General features: G+C 52.9%; 2 protein-coding genes across 3 annotated transcripts in view; both read left to right on the top strand.

Annotated features, from left to right (window-relative positions):
* Positions 1-1,705, top strand: part of TBC1D24 (TBC1 domain family member 24) — a 40,108-nt gene extending 38,403 nt beyond the window's left edge. For both annotated transcript variants that reach the window (XM_068206417.1, XM_068206416.1), the window contains one exon: positions 769-1,705. The gene's annotated coding sequence lies outside the window, so the exon portion shown is untranslated. The remainder of the gene's footprint in view (positions 1-768) is intronic.
* Positions 1-16,777, top strand: part of ATP6V0C (ATPase H+ transporting V0 subunit c) — a 67,328-nt gene that overhangs the window by 38,450 nt on the left and 12,101 nt on the right. The window lies entirely within an intron of this gene.

The following is a 16,777-nucleotide window of genomic DNA, read 5'->3' as shown; positions in this document are numbered from 1 at the left end:
GACAGACTCCAGACAGCTCTGAGGGATAAAACCACAAAGGCAAATCTGACGGGATGCCCAGCCGTCTCCTCCGTGAGGTCCGGCGATGACCATGGGCCCCACGTTGGGCGCCAAGCTGCCGCCGTGTCCACCCAAAGTCCACTTTGGTCAGCCTGACCAGCGATGACACAGCTGGCGGCGGGAGACACTCTCCTATGTTCCAGTGGAATTTGGAGAGCAACTCAGGGCCAAGCGCTCATGCAGTTAGCCCTGGTTGGAGGAGAGGCTGGCGATGACCATGGAAGGAAAACAGGCTGACTGTCTTTTGGGGCAAAGTCCACAGTTTATTGAGAGCTCCTAGGAGCTCTGAGACTTAGAGGAGCAACCAGAGGAGAGCGCCAAGGGGTAAGGTGCAACAGTTTATAAACTGGGGAGGAGACCCCACGACCAATGAGGGATTTTAGGGGAGTGGAAACTGGGGAGACAGACGGATACAATCCCCAGTGGGGAAGGCAGGGAGGAGGGATCCCTGGCCCTCCCCCAATCACTCGACGCCCTTGGTGGAAGGTTCCAGATAGATGGGATGGGGAGTCGAGTGATGGACAAGGCGCCCAGGAGGAGACAGGGGAATGATTCAGCAGTTTTCTGCTGATTGACTCCAGAGGAGGAGGAGGGGATTGACGTATAAGGAGAGGGGCAGTTAAGGGTAAAACCATCAGGGAATATGGGGGTACAGGGGCAAACCATTACAGAAACAACATAGGGTACAGAAACACAATACAACAGAAGTAGGCTGTAATCCCTGTTTGTGATCCTGCTGGCAGCAGCAAAAGTGCCAGAGTTATGGGATGGCCTTGGGCTGGGAGCTGCGAGCTGGGTGTTGGTCACCACAGTTCTGTGAGAGCATTTGTGCTTTCCTGAAAAGCTGCTTTTTGCTTTGTCATATTCCTTGAAGGCAGAAAATATTAGAAACTCCTGACATCAGAAACCTGACTTCACTGCAAATGGCAACCAAACTGTTTGCCGGCCACGGGAACTGTATCCAGCTGCAGCCAGGCTGGACAGACTTCACTGCACCTGAACTGTCTTTCCTGCAGCTCCTGCACTTCGGCACACTCCTTTTTCTGATGCAGCACATTAATCAACCTCCTGTTAATAGAGACAAATCAGCAAAGGGAAGGGAAAAATTCTCATTTCCTCTCTGATGACATACCTGAAGTCAAAATTGAGTAAGGGCCAGTACCGTTCTTTGAAGAGTTAAACCATGCCAATAGAGATCTATGGTGAGCCACAAGGGATGACATGTGCAGATCCATGAACTGCTCTTCATGTGTGTGTATTGAAATTGTGTACCTTTGTCTTTGGAAATTCATCCTCATTTTTGGTGGAGCATGATCTCCTCTCCCCATGGGGACACTGATGCCACAGTCAGGAGCTGACCCCCAACTGTGGCACTGTGAGAGCTTGGCTCTTGCCAGTGGCACTGAGTCAGGCTGTTAGGTACAGCCAAGGCATGGGCACCTGGCTGTTTTGCAGCTCTCTGTCATGGATTTCAGACTATTCATAGTCAGAATGAATGTGAGTACTATTTCGGGTGATGTTTTCTTCAGATGAGTGGTGATGTGCTGCTGAGTTGGTTTTCTACCCTATCTTGCAATCACTGCCCTATGTCAGTGGTGGTTTTGTCGCTGTGCAGAATCTTGGGTATTAAAGGTATTTGACTGTGGAGGCTGCTGGTTTTGTCCTTTATTCTTGTCTTTTCCTTCCTCTAGGGCTCTAAGCAAAAGGCACCCTGAAACTGAGAGAAACCCTGGAGCATGTGTTCTGTGACAGAGCTCTCACTGCAGTGAGGTGGTTACATGGTTTCTGATCATTTCAGATCTCACAAGTCTTCCCCTGAGATCAGGTTTCAAACTGTTTCTGAAGTCTCTAGAGAGGGAATTCTGACATAAGCCTTCTTCCTTTTGCAGGGCTAGGGAGCATGGTTTGCCCCAGCCCAGCCCCAGTTTAAAATGGAGGTTAGGGGTGTCTTCTGGCCACCAGCACCTGTAAGTTGCAATCAGACCATGCAGTGACCAAGAACGTAAATGAAAAAAGTGGAATTCCACAAAATTTAGGGATTTAAACAAACTGCTGTCAGGCCAAATGGATTTGGGTATTTCCCCTCAAAATAGTCCCACTCCTCTATATCCACCTCATACACAAATCTGGCCACCTCATGCTACTGTACATTTCCAAGAGCAGAGTTGTGGTTTAAGGCAATGCAGTGTGGAAAAGGGATTGCTGAGCTGGCAGAAACAGTTCCCAGATTATTAATTCTCCGGCCAGCTCTGCACTGCCAGGACGTTTGCTGCACAGGAAGCCTGTGGCCACTAGAGGTTCCTCTCAGCCTGATCCTGCGCCTCCATCACCAGTAAATCTATCCTTGCAATCTAAAAAGGTTTTCTTCGCATGGTTTCCAAAGGTGACATGAGCCTTAAATACCATAAATCAGAATTTTACAACTCCCTTGAAGTCTGTAAACTTAATCATGAAGGTGCTTAGTAGCAGGAAGATGTGAGGGATAGTAAGGAGCTGAGCAGTGCAGGCAGCTGTTTTGGGACCTTGCAGCTGCAGTAAACCCAGTGACTGAGACCTGAGAGGGAATGTGCTTGATTGCATCAGGCAGCAGAAGCTTGGTGTCCTGCCTAGAAAGCACGGTGGTGGGAAGGTCCTGGATGATGTCTCAGGGTTGGTAGCAGCTACAGGAGCCTGAACTGGAAAAGGAAGGCTGTGCTGTGTCTTGCTGTGCTGCTGCAGTGTGAGAAGAGCCTGATGTTTGCCAGTTGTGCTTTTTTTTTCTGGATTTTCTGTACAGGCTTTTGTGTAAATGTCTCAGAGACACTTGCTTCCTTGAGAGATGTTTTATAACCAGCTGTGGCACAACATTGCCTCTGGCAGCAGATTGTAGGGTTTTCTGCATGTTCAAGCCCCTCACTGGGTGTTTCCAGCTCTGCCCTGCTATTGCCCTTCCCAAGCACTGCTTTGGGCTGTAGAACCTGTGCCTGAGCCTCTGGGAAGGTCGTGGCTCCACTCCTTGTCTGTAGTCTGGTGACATAGGCTGCTGCTGACTGATTTCAAACCCTACAAACAGTTTTTGGGTGGAGCTGGGTACAGACTTCAGCTGGGGAAAAGTGGAGCATGTTTGTTCCTGCTGTGCAAACCTGCAGCTGGCTGCTGCTGGGCAAGGGTAGATAAGGCACCAGGACTGTTGGCACTGTCCTGAACCCAGGAATGCACCTCCCATTGCTGACACAGCTTCAGTCCATGGCCTCATGTTGAGTCACCTCCCTTTCCATGGTTAAATGTCCTCCAGAGTTGTGGCTGTGCCCTCCACATGTCATTGACTGAAGGATTTCTGACTGGGCTCATCCTCCTTGATCCCTCAGCTATGAGATGAAGGAGGCATGTCTGGAATCCCACGGGGAAAAGTGCAAGCCCAGCAAGCCAGTGATCAGTACCTCATCCTCCCAGCCTGCGTGATGCTGGATCCTGTGTCTCATTAATGACTGGGAGTACACATTTTTGATCCATGAGCATTCCAGAGCAGCACCATCATTGGCTGCACCAGCTCAGCAGCCCAGCTGGCTGCAGCCAGAACTCTCCCACTGGCAGTGGCTGGGGCACAGTCTGTTCCTCTTCCTTAAACATCCTCCTCATGCTGAAATCCTCCTCCGGGTTTATGTGAAGACCCACTTTTGCTTCCTCACTCTCTGAAGATCTTGGCTGTGCCGCAGGGAGCCAGTCCCTCTCCTAGAAATTTTTTTTTTCCTTTTTCATCCTTACCTGCTGCAGGGATCTGAGTACACCATGCTTGGCACACTCAGCTTGATGATGCTCTGAATTCAAGCCCAAGAAATACCACAACTCATACAAGGTTGGCTGCTCACTGTGAATCCTGCAGAGCAACAACTTGTCCAGTTTTGTTCAAGGGAGATTGAGGGCTGAAACTCCACAAACTGTCACTGGTGAGCTGGGTCTAGGTGTACATCTAGGCCAGTATCTTATCCATGGACTTCCTGCATGGCAAATCACACCTGCCTGAGGATAGCCCTGCCAGCTCCAGCAGCACAAAGCCAGTGACTGTGCAGCTCCTGCTGGGCTGTGATGCCCTGCAGTCCAGGTTCTGGCAGCCAGCTGGCACAAGGGGGTACATCTGCATCAGTCTTTGGCACCCCCAGGGCATTGCCACAAGCATCTGTGTCTCTGTACTGCAGCACACCGCAGCCACCCACGCCCCTCAGCTGGACAACAGGATAACCCTGGGCACAGTGCAGCAGTGGAACTCAGCTTCCTTGCTGCCTCCACAGCCAAAATGCCGCAGGACTTCCCCATGGCCCCATTCAGACCAAGTTATTGGGGAAAGAGGCAGCAATGTCTCAGAGATCTGAATTTCCCCAGGTTTGGCTGCCTGTTTCACAGAACCAGGCAGTGAACTCCAGCACTGCTTCCCACAGGGAAGGGCTGTGGTGGGGCTGGAGCCCTGCTGAGGAGCAGAATCCCCCCCAGTTACCCACCCTTCAGACAAAGCCAGAGGAAAATGGATTTCAGCAGTTCAACAGCTCACAGAAATACTTGTGGATGCTTCTGTAAGGATCTGCCTAACGAACAGCCATAACCTTTCTCTCAAGTTTATTAGGCTTTTCTTGCACTCCAGAACACCGGCCACATCTCCTGCAGGATACTTGTCGGGCTCTTGTGGGGCAAAGTATTTCCCAGAGTCATGGCTGTCCTTGCAGCCCACCATCGGTTGTGCCCCAAGGTTGACTCCAGCTAGGAAACTGAACTCAGCACTTCAGCTGAGCTCAACTTAAGGACTGCAGAGCCATAACTCCCAGAATTCCTCAGGGTGTGGGTCTCCTCGGGATGGCTTTCTTCCCTAATGAGCAATAACAGACTCATGAACAGATTTTTGAAATTGCAGAAGTGGAAACCACAGGAGGAATAACTGGCTCACTGAGGAAATCTTATTAATGTCTTCGACAAAGCCTTGGGGTGGAGGCAGGGGCAAGTTAGTTCTTTCAGAGGAAATGTGGGAGCACCTCTCCAGACCAGCTGCCTGCCTTGTGCTCAACCCTCTGACAGTGTTGGAGACACCTCCAGCTCAGACCAGTTTCTTGGGGAGCATTTCTAGCCCGTATTTAGGAGGGAAATGTGCTGCTCCTCTGGTTGGTGGGAGCAGATGTTTGCTCCAGCCTATTTCCTGGGTCAGAGCAACCTCCAGCTGGGTCAGATCCAGTCCCAGCTCCTGGGCTGTCCTGAGAGCTGTTTGCAGAGAAGAGGGTCCAGAGATGCCCAAAGGAGGAAGGGCAGGCTCTTGTCCCGTAAACCCACACAAACCCACATGCCAGGCAGAAGCTTTTGGCCTGCTTTGCTCAGGACCTTTGCCTTGGTCCGTCCCTCAGGCAGCCGGAGCCTGCTTGCCAGCGCTGGATCTGTGTTTCCTTGTACACACAACAAGAGTACACTCCAGTCAGCTCCAGCACTGCCTTTATGCTGGTTTTCTCAGGCAGGGGATGTTTTTAGGAGTTTAATATTTAATCTGCACCCTAATGAAGAGGCGAACTTGTAGAGGTTACAAAAGCCTGGGAGATGCCTGCTCAAGGTCCTCATCCTTCCCGGGTTCTGTGTGCCGCCAGCCTGGGAGGTTTTCAGAAGGGCAGTGATGTGAAATCCAGGCATGTGAATCCCCTCCAGGCAGGAGAGCTGCACTGGAAGCACATGGAAGAGGGGGAAACGGGGAGGTTTGAATTTCTCGGCAGTTTTCTGCAGAAACGCGCTGCTCTGGGCGGGAGCAGCCATGTCCAACAGCGAGCTCTTGTGGCCCTAGGCACTGCCACAGCAATGCCGGTTCCCCCAGTCACACCAGGGCTGTGGGACCAGCTCTGTTCCTCCTTATGCATGGGATCAGAGTCTCCCTTTTTCCCAAGGCTGCAGAAATGGGGATTATCCAACAGGTCCCACTTGATGCCTGGAGCCAGCTACTGTCCCCTGTGGAGCAGCCCTGCCCTGGCCCCAAACAGCCCTGGTGCTCTCCAAAGGACCTTGTCCTGAGCCCATCCTCCCTACTGCTGGTCCCTCACCATCTCCAAAACAACCACAGATGGATCTGTCGTGAAAGCCTTTGGGGGCCAAGAATCCCTATATCCCAATCCCAAATGTTCCTTACTGCCCTTCCTTGCAGGCTGTGCCATCCCCAGGGCTGCCTGGTGATATCCAGGACATCGAGCTGCCACCTCCCACCCAGCAGCCCCAGCTGGGAGCTCTGAGCCTGCAGCTCCCAGTGAGATGCAGAGATCTCCACCCAAGGGCTGCTGCAGCACTTGGAAGTTTTCCTGCAAGCATGGAAATGGGAAGAGAGGGCTGGACCACAAGGATGAGAAGTGCCCAAGGAACAAGTAGTAGCTGGGGTGAGCCAGTGCCTCAGCAGATATTACTAATACACATGTACAGGCTGAATGTGAATACACATGTATTCTGAAATAACCAGCTATTCCTGAGCTCAGCTTCCCCGTGTGATCCTGACTGTGTCAGCTGATGGGAAAAAATATCTGTGTGGAAGAAACAGCTGTTCCTTGAAAAGGCCTGGGACTGTGCAGGCCATCCCTCGCCTCTGGGCTCAGCCAGCCTGGAGCCAGCTGTGTGTGAGGGATGGGTGAAGACAGAGCCTTGTGTATCCTGGAGGGAAGATGGAGGAGGGACCAAACTGAGATTTGGTTGAAATGTTTGGCTGGGTGGAGGCTCCCTGTCCTGATCTTAGATATGGGGCTGCAATCTAAACACAGTGCCCCTGAGTTGAAGGGAGGTGTCCTCCCTTTCCCAGCATACACCAAGAGTGTCCAGCTGCTTTCTCACTCCAGGGGGAGGAGAGTGTTTGGAAGGGGAGAGTCCAATGCAGGACCAGGCTGTGAGGACATCGTGCGGCTGCACTCATCCCAGTTGTCTCCAGTTTCCATCAGGGACTAAAGGTGCTGGTGTTTCTCCCTTTCCCAGAAGGAGTCACAAAGCTGGTTTTATGCCTACTGTAAAACCTCTTGTTTTTTTAAACCCTTGAAGCAGTGCTGGAAAACACAGTGCTTTGATTGTCACTTTTATTGTTCCCTAGGCTTCGTGCCATGTCTGTCCTTACCTCTGGCTTTCTGAACAATGCCTGTACTTTCTGAACTAAAAAAATAAAAAATATAAAATCAACTTCTTTTAATCTGTTCAACATTAATTTCTGTGCTGTACTTAGGGGATATGGTAGAAAGAGGAACCAATTGTTTTCATATCTCCCCCCACATCTTTCCACTGAATGTCCTCTCTCTCTTCCCCTTTTCTGAGCCAACATTCCTGTATGATCTTTTGTCATCTGCAAACGCTCTTGCCCTTTTCATCTGCAGCCACTGAACTTTGCCATCTTGGCTGTGTCTTCTCCAAAACTCAGTTATTAGTGCAGCCATGGCTCTGTCCCAGCAAGGAGCCCAAACTGAAGCTGTCTCTGCAGTAGGCAATGCCTGCAGAGCCTGTGACAGCTGCCTGTGGTCAACAGTGGCCAGTGACACCTGACCTGTACCAGCCATGGTGTGGCCACAGGCCCAGGGCAGTGACCATCCCCTGTGCTGGGCACTGCTGAGGCACCTCCAGTCCTGGGGTCACTTCTGAGATCCTCATGACAGGACAGACACGGAGGGGCTGGAGTGTGTCCAGGGAAGGGAGCAGAGCTGGGAAGGGGCTGGAGCACCAGGAGGGGCTGAGGGAGCTGGGAAAGGGGCTCAGCTTGGAGAAAAGGAGGCTCAGGGGGGACCTTGTGGCTCTGCACAACTCCTGACAGGAGGGGACAGCCAGGTGGGGGTCAGGCTCTGCTCCCAGGGAACAGGGACAGGAGGAGAGAGAACAGCCTCAAGTTGTACTAGGGGAGGTTCAGGTTGGGTATTAGGGAAAATTTCTCCATGGAAAGGGTGGTTTGGCACTGACACTGGCTGCCCAGTTAGTGATGGAATCACTATTCCTGAAAGCATTCAGGAACAAGTAGGCTTAGAGTATTTGGGGACATGGTTTAGTGGTGGCCTTGGCTGAGCTAGGGTAATAATGTCTGAATTCAAGGATTTTGGCTGTCTTTTCCAACCTAAACAATTTCATGATAGATGGACAGCCCAAAACGCACTAGAAAGCAGAGGACTGGGCTTTGGAAACCCTGGGGTCATTATCCAGATCTTCTGCTTTGGTGGCACTGAGGTGAGCAGGTCCATGGCACACAGTAATTTCTCCTATCAAATATCATCTTTCTTGGGTATTTCAGCCCCAAGGTCAGCACATCTCCTGCCAGCCGTGGTGGTCACAGGCTGAGGCCTGGGATGCACCTATGACACAAGTGTAAGTGGCCAGCAGGAACCTGCAGGTGACCAGCCGCCCCCGCTCTACTGAGAACCTGAACTGGAGCCTTTGAGGTCTCTGAATTTCCCTGTAGTGTGTTCTCTTTTCTAGGACAGATCTGAATAAGGCCATCTTCGACTAGGCATGATGGAGCTTCCGTCAAAGGAGGTGTTGGATGCCACACCCATGGTCGTTGATGAGCGTGGGTAGAGGAAATCCCAATCAGCCTCTGGCACACAGGAGAGAGGTGAAACAGCCCCAGACTGCAGTCCACAATGCATCCAGCCTCCACTTTTCCTGGCGGCAGCAGCCAGAGACATTCAGGGCTCAGTCCCCTTTGCAGTGTGACAAATCCCAGCCCTGGGGCTGGGCTGGTGGTGAAATCTATGGTTTTTTCTTCTCCATCCTGCCAAGGCAGCTCTAAAATACTGTCTCTGTCTCCTGGGACTGGGTATGTCCCTGGCTGCAGGAACCAGCACTTTGGTCTCCAGAGGCTTAGAAGAGAAGGCAGTATCTGAAGCGAGAGACAGGGCAGACCGTGAGAGCTCAGACCAGCGTACCCACTCTCAGGATATGAATTTTGGGTTTGGGTGAGCATTTCTTCCAACCCAAGAGGAACAGAAACTCCCTCTCACTGCCGCAGCTTTTTCTGCTTTCTGGTAGTCTTGATCCTTCCCAACTTCCTCGTTCCAGAGGAGGTGCCCATGCTTTTGGAAAACAGGCGCTGGTCCCCACAGCTGCCAGTGGGTACCGCGGGCTGCCCGCCCCGGGTGGGGCTCATATAAGCAGATGTCACCTCGTCCCCATGATTAGCCAACTGTCCTCTCGCCACCGGCGGGACGTTTCACAGAGGGGGTTGGAGGAGAGGAACTGTGCGCAAGGGAGACGCCAAATCCAGGAAACACAAAAATTACACTTTAAATAAAAAGGTCTCGTGCCTTTTCACTCAGCAGCAGCTCCAGGGGCAGCCAGGGCTCGATTTTCCCTAGCAAACTGAGCAAGGAAACAACACCCTGAGAGGGGAATAACCGTAACAAAGGAAACACATTCCTTCTGCCTTTCAGTTTGTCTTTCCTCAAACAAAGTGATAACCGAGTGCTGGTTAAGTTGGCTCATCCACAACATTTTAGGTTGAGTGGTCCCGGGCAGCAGGGACATGGCCAGGGAAGGCACCAGCAGGGAGGTAAGGCCGTGGGATGTCCTGGCCCACTGTGAACTAACGGGGGCTACCAGGGGTCAAAGCACAGCTCCCGTGGTCCCCCTGACCAGGCAGAGTGAGACTGGGGCACTGCCAGCACCCACACCCAGAAATACATCTGCAGAAAAACTGGTTGCCCCAACCCATGAACATAACAATTGTTGGGGACAATCTGACCCTGTTTTGGCAAACTTCTTTACCCGGTCAAAAATATCCTTCTCTAAGTGTATTAGTCAAGCCCAAAAGAGAATGTGTGCAGGAGGAGAGTGGGAGGTGGGGGTAACACTGCATCCATGAACTGCAGAGGACAGGAGCTTCAGGGGCTCTCAGCTGCCACTGAGCTGCCACTGGCACCAACACCATCTCAATCTCATCTCTAGTACTTGAGGGGTCCATAGGCATGGGAATCCTGGAGGAGAGGCCGGCAGGCACGGCATGGCAACATGCCAGAAGTGATCCTCTGTCAGAGTGCAGGAGCCAAAGCAGGAGGAGCACAAGCACAGCAGCTGTGTAGGAATACCTGGGAAGCGCCAGAGGGATCGAATTTAATTTGCTAATTGGTAATGAGGACTCTGATATGCGCTGAGCCAGGCACGGAGGGGAGAAGAGACTCCTGCCCTGGTGCATCTCACAGCAGCAGTTCTTCAGCACCTCATGCTCAGCAGCTCTGCAGGAAGGTGCTGTTCTGCCAGCTAGCCAAGGTTTATCTCCCTTCCTACCTGCCAGGGCCACGGGCCAAGGGAGAGCTGGCAGCACAGAGAAGAGGCAGGTTGTGGGGGCAGAGCCATGGCACTGTCCCAGCTCAGTGACAAAGGACACATTGGGAGCAGTGCAGCACATGGTTCTGAAGAACCTCCCACCTGAGCAGCAGAAAGTTTCTGCCCTCACCAACCCGAATTTTCTCCCCAAAACTGAGTGTAATGACCCAAAATCATCCTTCCCTTCCTTGGTGCCCTGTGGCTGCCTATTTTAAGCATCTGCCAGCAGCTCCATCCTCAAAATTATTGTGGCACCCTGGGCCTGGATTTGTCCTGCCACATCCTGTCCCCAACATGCTCCTCTCCCCCTGTCCCCAGGGCAGCTCACAGTGTTTGAAAACATACCAGTTTAAAAAATATTTTATATAACTTTAGCCAGGTTTGTTCTCCTTTGTCCTGGGAAAGGGAACTGAAGCTTTCTTTCGAGGACATTGTTTCTCTAGGTGAGGCCGGATGGACTTGAGAGGAATAGCAGATTTGTCTTTACAAACAAGCTGTGGGTCTGCTGGTAGATAAAACTAGCACTGAGAGATAAAAGAAACAATGGGAAGGATTCCACTGATGGACGAATGGGAAAAGCTATTTGCTTTTACAAATAAGCTTTAGGTTTGCTGCTAAATACAATTAGACATTGAAAGATGAAAGAAACAATGAGGAAAAACCCTAAATTCCATAAGAATTAAAAATTAAAAGGGAGGGTTATACATTAGAGGGAAATCTCTGGTATCAGGCGTTCTGGGAAGTCTGAACCTCTCAAGTACCTCAGGCAGTGGGGAAGTGAGAAGGGAAATGCAGCTGAGAAATTAGGATAAAAGAGGAGGCTGCATCCTCCAAAAATTGGAGAGACCCCAGGGGAATGCCCCATGGCCTCTCCCTTTATTTGAATAAAGCAAAAGGACTCCTCTGTCTCCTTTTTAGACATAAACCTCTGATGTTTGTGGATTAATTTTCCTAACAGACTTAATGTACCAACAGACTGGGAGCAGCCCATAGATACCCAGAAAGATAAAAGGCCACCAACGGAGCACCAACAGAACCTCAGCAGCCATCTACCAACATCTGCCCCAGACTCTGCCTCTGGCAGAGTTGGAGACATCTCCTCCGAAAAGGACTCATAAAAAATCGAAGAATGAAGACCTAATTAACATCGGAGGTGAGGAGATTCAGATCCAATGGGAAACTGAATACTGGGGGTTACTCAACTCTAGACCAATGAACTTTGAAACAGTGCATTTCTATGGGCTTTGACTGTATAAGGTTTGGGGAAAATCTTGTAAAAGCATGTGTCATGGAATGATTCTCTCTGCACACCAGGCTATGTGTGGATGAGATGATTTCTGTGGTACATCCTGGCCAGATAATAAAATAATGCCTTGACTCTCTAACATTAAAATGTTGTTGGAGGGTTTTTGTTTTTCCCACAGTTTCAGTGACACCAGGGCAGCAGGAGAATATCCACAGGCAGGAAAGTCCCAGTGGCATCCCAGGCTGGCTCCAGGCTCTCTCTGTGGAGTGATGTCTACCATGGCTGTGAGAAGATAACAAATACTGCCTGCACTCACAAGCCTCTGGCAGGAAAAACCCATGGCTGGAAGGCTCCAGTGCCGGGCTAACCCGAGCACTGGGTTTGTACTTCTCTGAGTGTCTCTGCAGGGAGCCCTGGAGCACAGCCCACATGTGGCTCCCAGCCACCAAGCGTCCCTCCCACACTGCATGCCCATCTCACCAAACATCATGCCTCCAAAATTGCCTCTCCAGGATATGTCAGCTGTTCCAGGCCCCCATTTGCAAACCAGCTTCCCAAAAACCAGGGGTGGGATATGGTGGGAGGTTGGTGTGCTGGCTCTCAGTGTCTGCTTCCAAGAGCTCTGAGGTGCAGTGTAGGGATAGGCTCTGTGCTGGGAAAACCACATTGGCTCCTCCAAGAAATACAAACCCTGTGAGTGGGGACTGAAAATCCACAACAGCACTCCCCGTGCAGACAGTGGGTTGCTGAAAGGTGCCGGGGGGAAGGGGGCATCCCATGCAGAGCCCACCCAATGCCCAAGAAATTCCTACCTTTTCCATGGGTGAAGGTGGAACCAGACAGTGATGCCACAAGGGAGAGAATCTACCAACCCAACAGCAGGAGCCACACGACTTCCACCAGTAACTATGGTAACCCAGAACAAATAAATGCTATTTTCAAACCACGGGCAGAACCTCCTTGTGGGAAGCCCTGGCGGGTGCCCACTGCCAGCTGAGTGCTGAGAGCCAGCATGGCTCTCATGGCTCTTCATCCTTCCGCCCTGTGGAAGGAAGGATGAAGACCAGCCCCACACAGTGTGCAGTCCTGGATAGGGCATTTCAGGAAAAGGATGGCAGAAAAAAAACAGCTTCTCTCCACACCATTCCCAGGAACTGAAAAAAAAACATGTAGGAACATGGATATTTTCCCAGCTGCATTCACACAGAAGCATGGTGTGGAAAAGAGGAAGATCAGAGTGTTTACATAGGATAGGAAAGTCCTGGACAGAGAGATGAGAAGGGAAAGAGATTAGATCAGGATAGATGGGGATAGGATAGGATAAGATGATAGGATAGGATAGATGGGATAGGATAGGATAGGATAGGATCAGAGGCTCCTGCTTGCCTCATTGGGAAGTCCAGCAGCGGGGAAATCCAGGTAAGAGTTAACAGCTCAGGGTGGGCATCAGTTAATTAAGACCCAAATAGAGCAAGAGAAACCCCTTTTGCAAATGGCCCAAATTCCTGACTCGGGGAGGGAGGAGGAGCCAGGGGATGGCCCCCAAGGCCGTGACTCCTGCCCTGAGATTTCAGTTATACACTGCAGGAGACACTGAATGAGGAAATGCTCCACAGGGTTTGCTCCGTGGCTGCACTTGCTGCAGAGGCCGAGAGCAATGCATCCACTGCCAGACCTGCGTTTCTCATTCCCAATCCCAGCACCGGTTCAGCTCCACTGAGTCTATCAGACCTCCAGACTGAAAGCCCACCTGGGCTTGTCCTGAGTTGTCCTGCTCACTGGAAGCAGCTGACAGAATCTGGAGCCCTCTGAAATTGCTCTCCAGCATGTTTGGTCCATGCACAGACAAGGCCCAGGGCAGCGGGAGAGTCATCTGCCATGAGGCCACTCAGAAAATACCCCTCAAAAGCTGGTGGCACTTCTTGCCTGCACCTGCTGGAAAGCCCACTTCATCCCTCTGCTCCTTCCTTGGCATGGGAACAGGCAACCCAAAATTCCTCTTAGGCTGGGTTTGCTTTGATGTGGTGCCGTGCCATGCCATGTGGTGAATCCATCACAAAAGGAAAAGGCAGCACTGGAGATGCCACCCTCACGTCCCCCTGGCGAACGTGGGTGCATTGGTGCCAGCCTGGCGAGCGGGTGCTGGGGTGAAGGGGTGAGTGCTGGTTGCTGTGGGAACAGGAATTCATTCAGGTTGCTCTGCATCCAGGCTCTGGCCCTTTGCCTTTGATGTTGTGCTCACCTCCCAGGTTGCATTGAATTTTGTTCCTCCTTCTGTTGCCCTTTCCCTGAGGAAGAAATACCCCTGCATCTCCACAAGGCAGAAGCAGAACTGGCATGAGAGCGAGTGTCCCTGTTGAGGGGTGGCAGGGAGGCAGTGACATCCTGGGGAGGGCTGGCCGCATGCAGCAGCCATGGGGCCAGAACAGAGGCAGGTTTGACTGAGAGCCCCCCAGCCAAGGATGCCATCGCTCCTGGGCCTGCTGGCACAGCGGCAGCAGCAGTGCTGCTGCTGGTGGGAATGCACGGTGCTTTCAAACAGCACTATTGTGGGAAGGACTTAAGTTACTCTTGGGTAGCTGCTGCAACACACCAGGCATGCCAGGGAGCCCGGCGAGGTCACATGTGCTGTTGTCACTAGTATCCAATTAGTCCTTCCCCTCCTCTGGCCCGCATGGGCTTTGTGCATCCTTGTGTCCACTCGCTCCACCGATCACAGACACATCCAGGCCACCAGTGTGGCTTCACGGGCATCTCAGGAGGATGCTTGGCACACGGTCCCTCCATTGGCCTGGTCAGTCCAGAGGGGCGTGGAGAGAGTGAGGAGGGCTGGCCAGTCCCGGTGGATGAAAGGAGGTTGAGGTTTCCAGCACCCAGACCTTCCCTCTGTGCCAACCCCTTAAGAGTGTTGGCACCAGGATGTGCAGGGGGAACCACACCGACTCCACCATGACCTACATGGCTCCACCTGGGTAGGGGGAGGTTAAATAAATGCATGCCGCAGGGAAAATGAAAAATGCAATGTTTTGAAAGGAAATTTTGTTGCCAAGAGCTTAAAAAATACCCTTGCTGTGAATCAGCAATTTCAGGTGAAACCCAAACAATTTATTGGACCTTTAGTGCTGGAGAACTGAGACCCAGAGACATTGAGTGAGTCCCAAATGAAGAGCATGGGAGGAGGAAAGAGAAGAGGGCTTGGCTCAAGGTGCTGGACCACAGCGCAGGGAAAGGAGACTCCCAGCATCCCGCAGTTCCAAAGGTGGAGGGAGGGAAGCTCGGCCCTGGCTGCTCAGCCTCTCCGGAGACACGGCATCCCCAAGGCGTCACCACCGCCGCAACTCGTGAGCTCACAGCCACAGGGGGCCCTTTGTTCGCCGGGATGGCCACTGGCCGGCAGATGGAGCCACGAGCGGGCATGGGCCGGATGGTCTGCGGGCAGCCGCCCGCCGGCAGGGGCAGCAGGGCCGGGGCCGCGGAGCTGGCACGGAGGAGGAGGCGGCAGCACCGCGGTGTGTGCGGCCAGGGCTGCCCGCCGGCACCCGGGACAGGCACAGGGAGGCAGCGGGTGCAGACACGGGGGGAAGAGCATCCTTTAGGGGCGCTTAAAATCCACCCTGGGCCCTGGGTCCCTGCTCCAAATATTGTTGCTGGTGTTGCTCCAGTCTGTTGGTGTCCTTGGGGCTTTGAAGCTCTTGTCCAACGACACAACAGCACCCATCACCCACGGATAAATTCCACGGGGCAGATATCTGGGCTCATCCCTGCCAGCCAGGATGCTCATGTCATTCTCTGTCTGGGCTCTGCACCTTGCAAGGTCCCCTCACTGCGTCCAGGCCGGGCACAGCACTGGGAGAGATGCCCACTCCAGGTGAGGGCTGGTGGCAGCATGGGCAGACCCAGCCCAGGGGAGCACCAGGAGGGCACAGACCTGAGCACCAGGGTGGGATGAGGCACCACGGGCCAGGCCCCATCTCCCCTCACCAGCCCAAGTCTGGTGAACAAACTGCTGATGCTGCCAGTGGCCTGAGGGGTGAGAAATTCACTCAGTGACCAACTGCTCTGGACCCTAGAGGCAGGGATCGCCCTGTGATAGTGAAAGGTTATTTTGAGCTGCTGGAAACACTGCTAGGAGTGATAGCCACCACCACAGAGCGATGACAACCATGAGCACACTGAAAAAGAACACGTCCCAGGGTGGAAAAGCAGCAGTGGGGAGAGTGGTGCTGCTGGTGGCAGTGATGATGATTGTGGTGCTGGTGGCAGTGGGGATGCTGGTGGCAGTGGTGGCAGTGGTGGTGCTGCTGGTGACAGTGCTGGTGGCAGCGGTGGTGGTGACAGTGGCAGTGTGCTCCACACACGGGACGCACAGCCCCTGCACCCACCTCTGCCAGGGCTCAGGACAGGGTCCACCTCCGTGGCTCTGATCCCCAGCCCACTGCTCCTCTCTGTGCCTCCAGCCAACCTCTGCCGTGGGCCATGTGCTGGATGTCCCCATGAAGACCTGGTGACAGTCAAGACAGTTTCCCTCTCAGAACCAGCGTGCCTGCTGCCAGTCCCCAGCACATGCCAGCCACCTGTGCCCACTGAAGTGCCAGGGTCCTTTGTGCTCAAGAATCATCAAGGAATTTGCCAAAGTAAATCCTGTCGTCAGCTTCCCTGTGGGCTGAGGTGGCCAGAAAAGTGGCAACATGGGGGAAAAGGCAGGTGGCTCTTGAGTAATTAAGGTGTTTTGGGACATGGAAAGCTCAGCCAGATTTGTGGCAGCAGGAACTGTTAATGACCCCCGAAATCCTGGGTAGCAGAATGTCATGAATCAGCCTTCCAGGATGGGCTGTAGAAGCATCCCCCTGGGATGTTTTGGGGTGGGGCTGGCTTAGGGGAGTGCCTGCAGGAGAGAGCAGGCGGCAGAGCCTCTGGAGGGATGAAAACACGTTCAGAGCCAGCACACCTGCTCGCCTCCGGCCCGGGACTGGCTGTCACACCCAAGGGAGCAGGATCGATGGATGGGATGGGAGTAGAACTCCAGCAGATGTTACTGGTACTGGACCCTCGGTGGATGTGGAGTGCAGGGGCTGGAAGGGCCTAGAGGGGACCCCAAGCCAGCCAGGCCCCACGGGCACGGCGGATGCCTCGTGGGAAGCTCACAGCAGGTCAGCACAGCCCAGGCGCCAGGGCCTGGCAGGGAAGGGGGCACAGCGTGCA

This window comes from Anomalospiza imberbis, chromosome 16 (assembly GCF_031753505.1).
Source record: "Anomalospiza imberbis isolate Cuckoo-Finch-1a 21T00152 chromosome 16, ASM3175350v1, whole genome shotgun sequence".
Taxonomy (NCBI): Eukaryota; Metazoa; Chordata; class Aves; order Passeriformes; family Viduidae; genus Anomalospiza; species Anomalospiza imberbis.
This window is presented reverse-complemented; position numbering and strand designations above follow the sequence as displayed.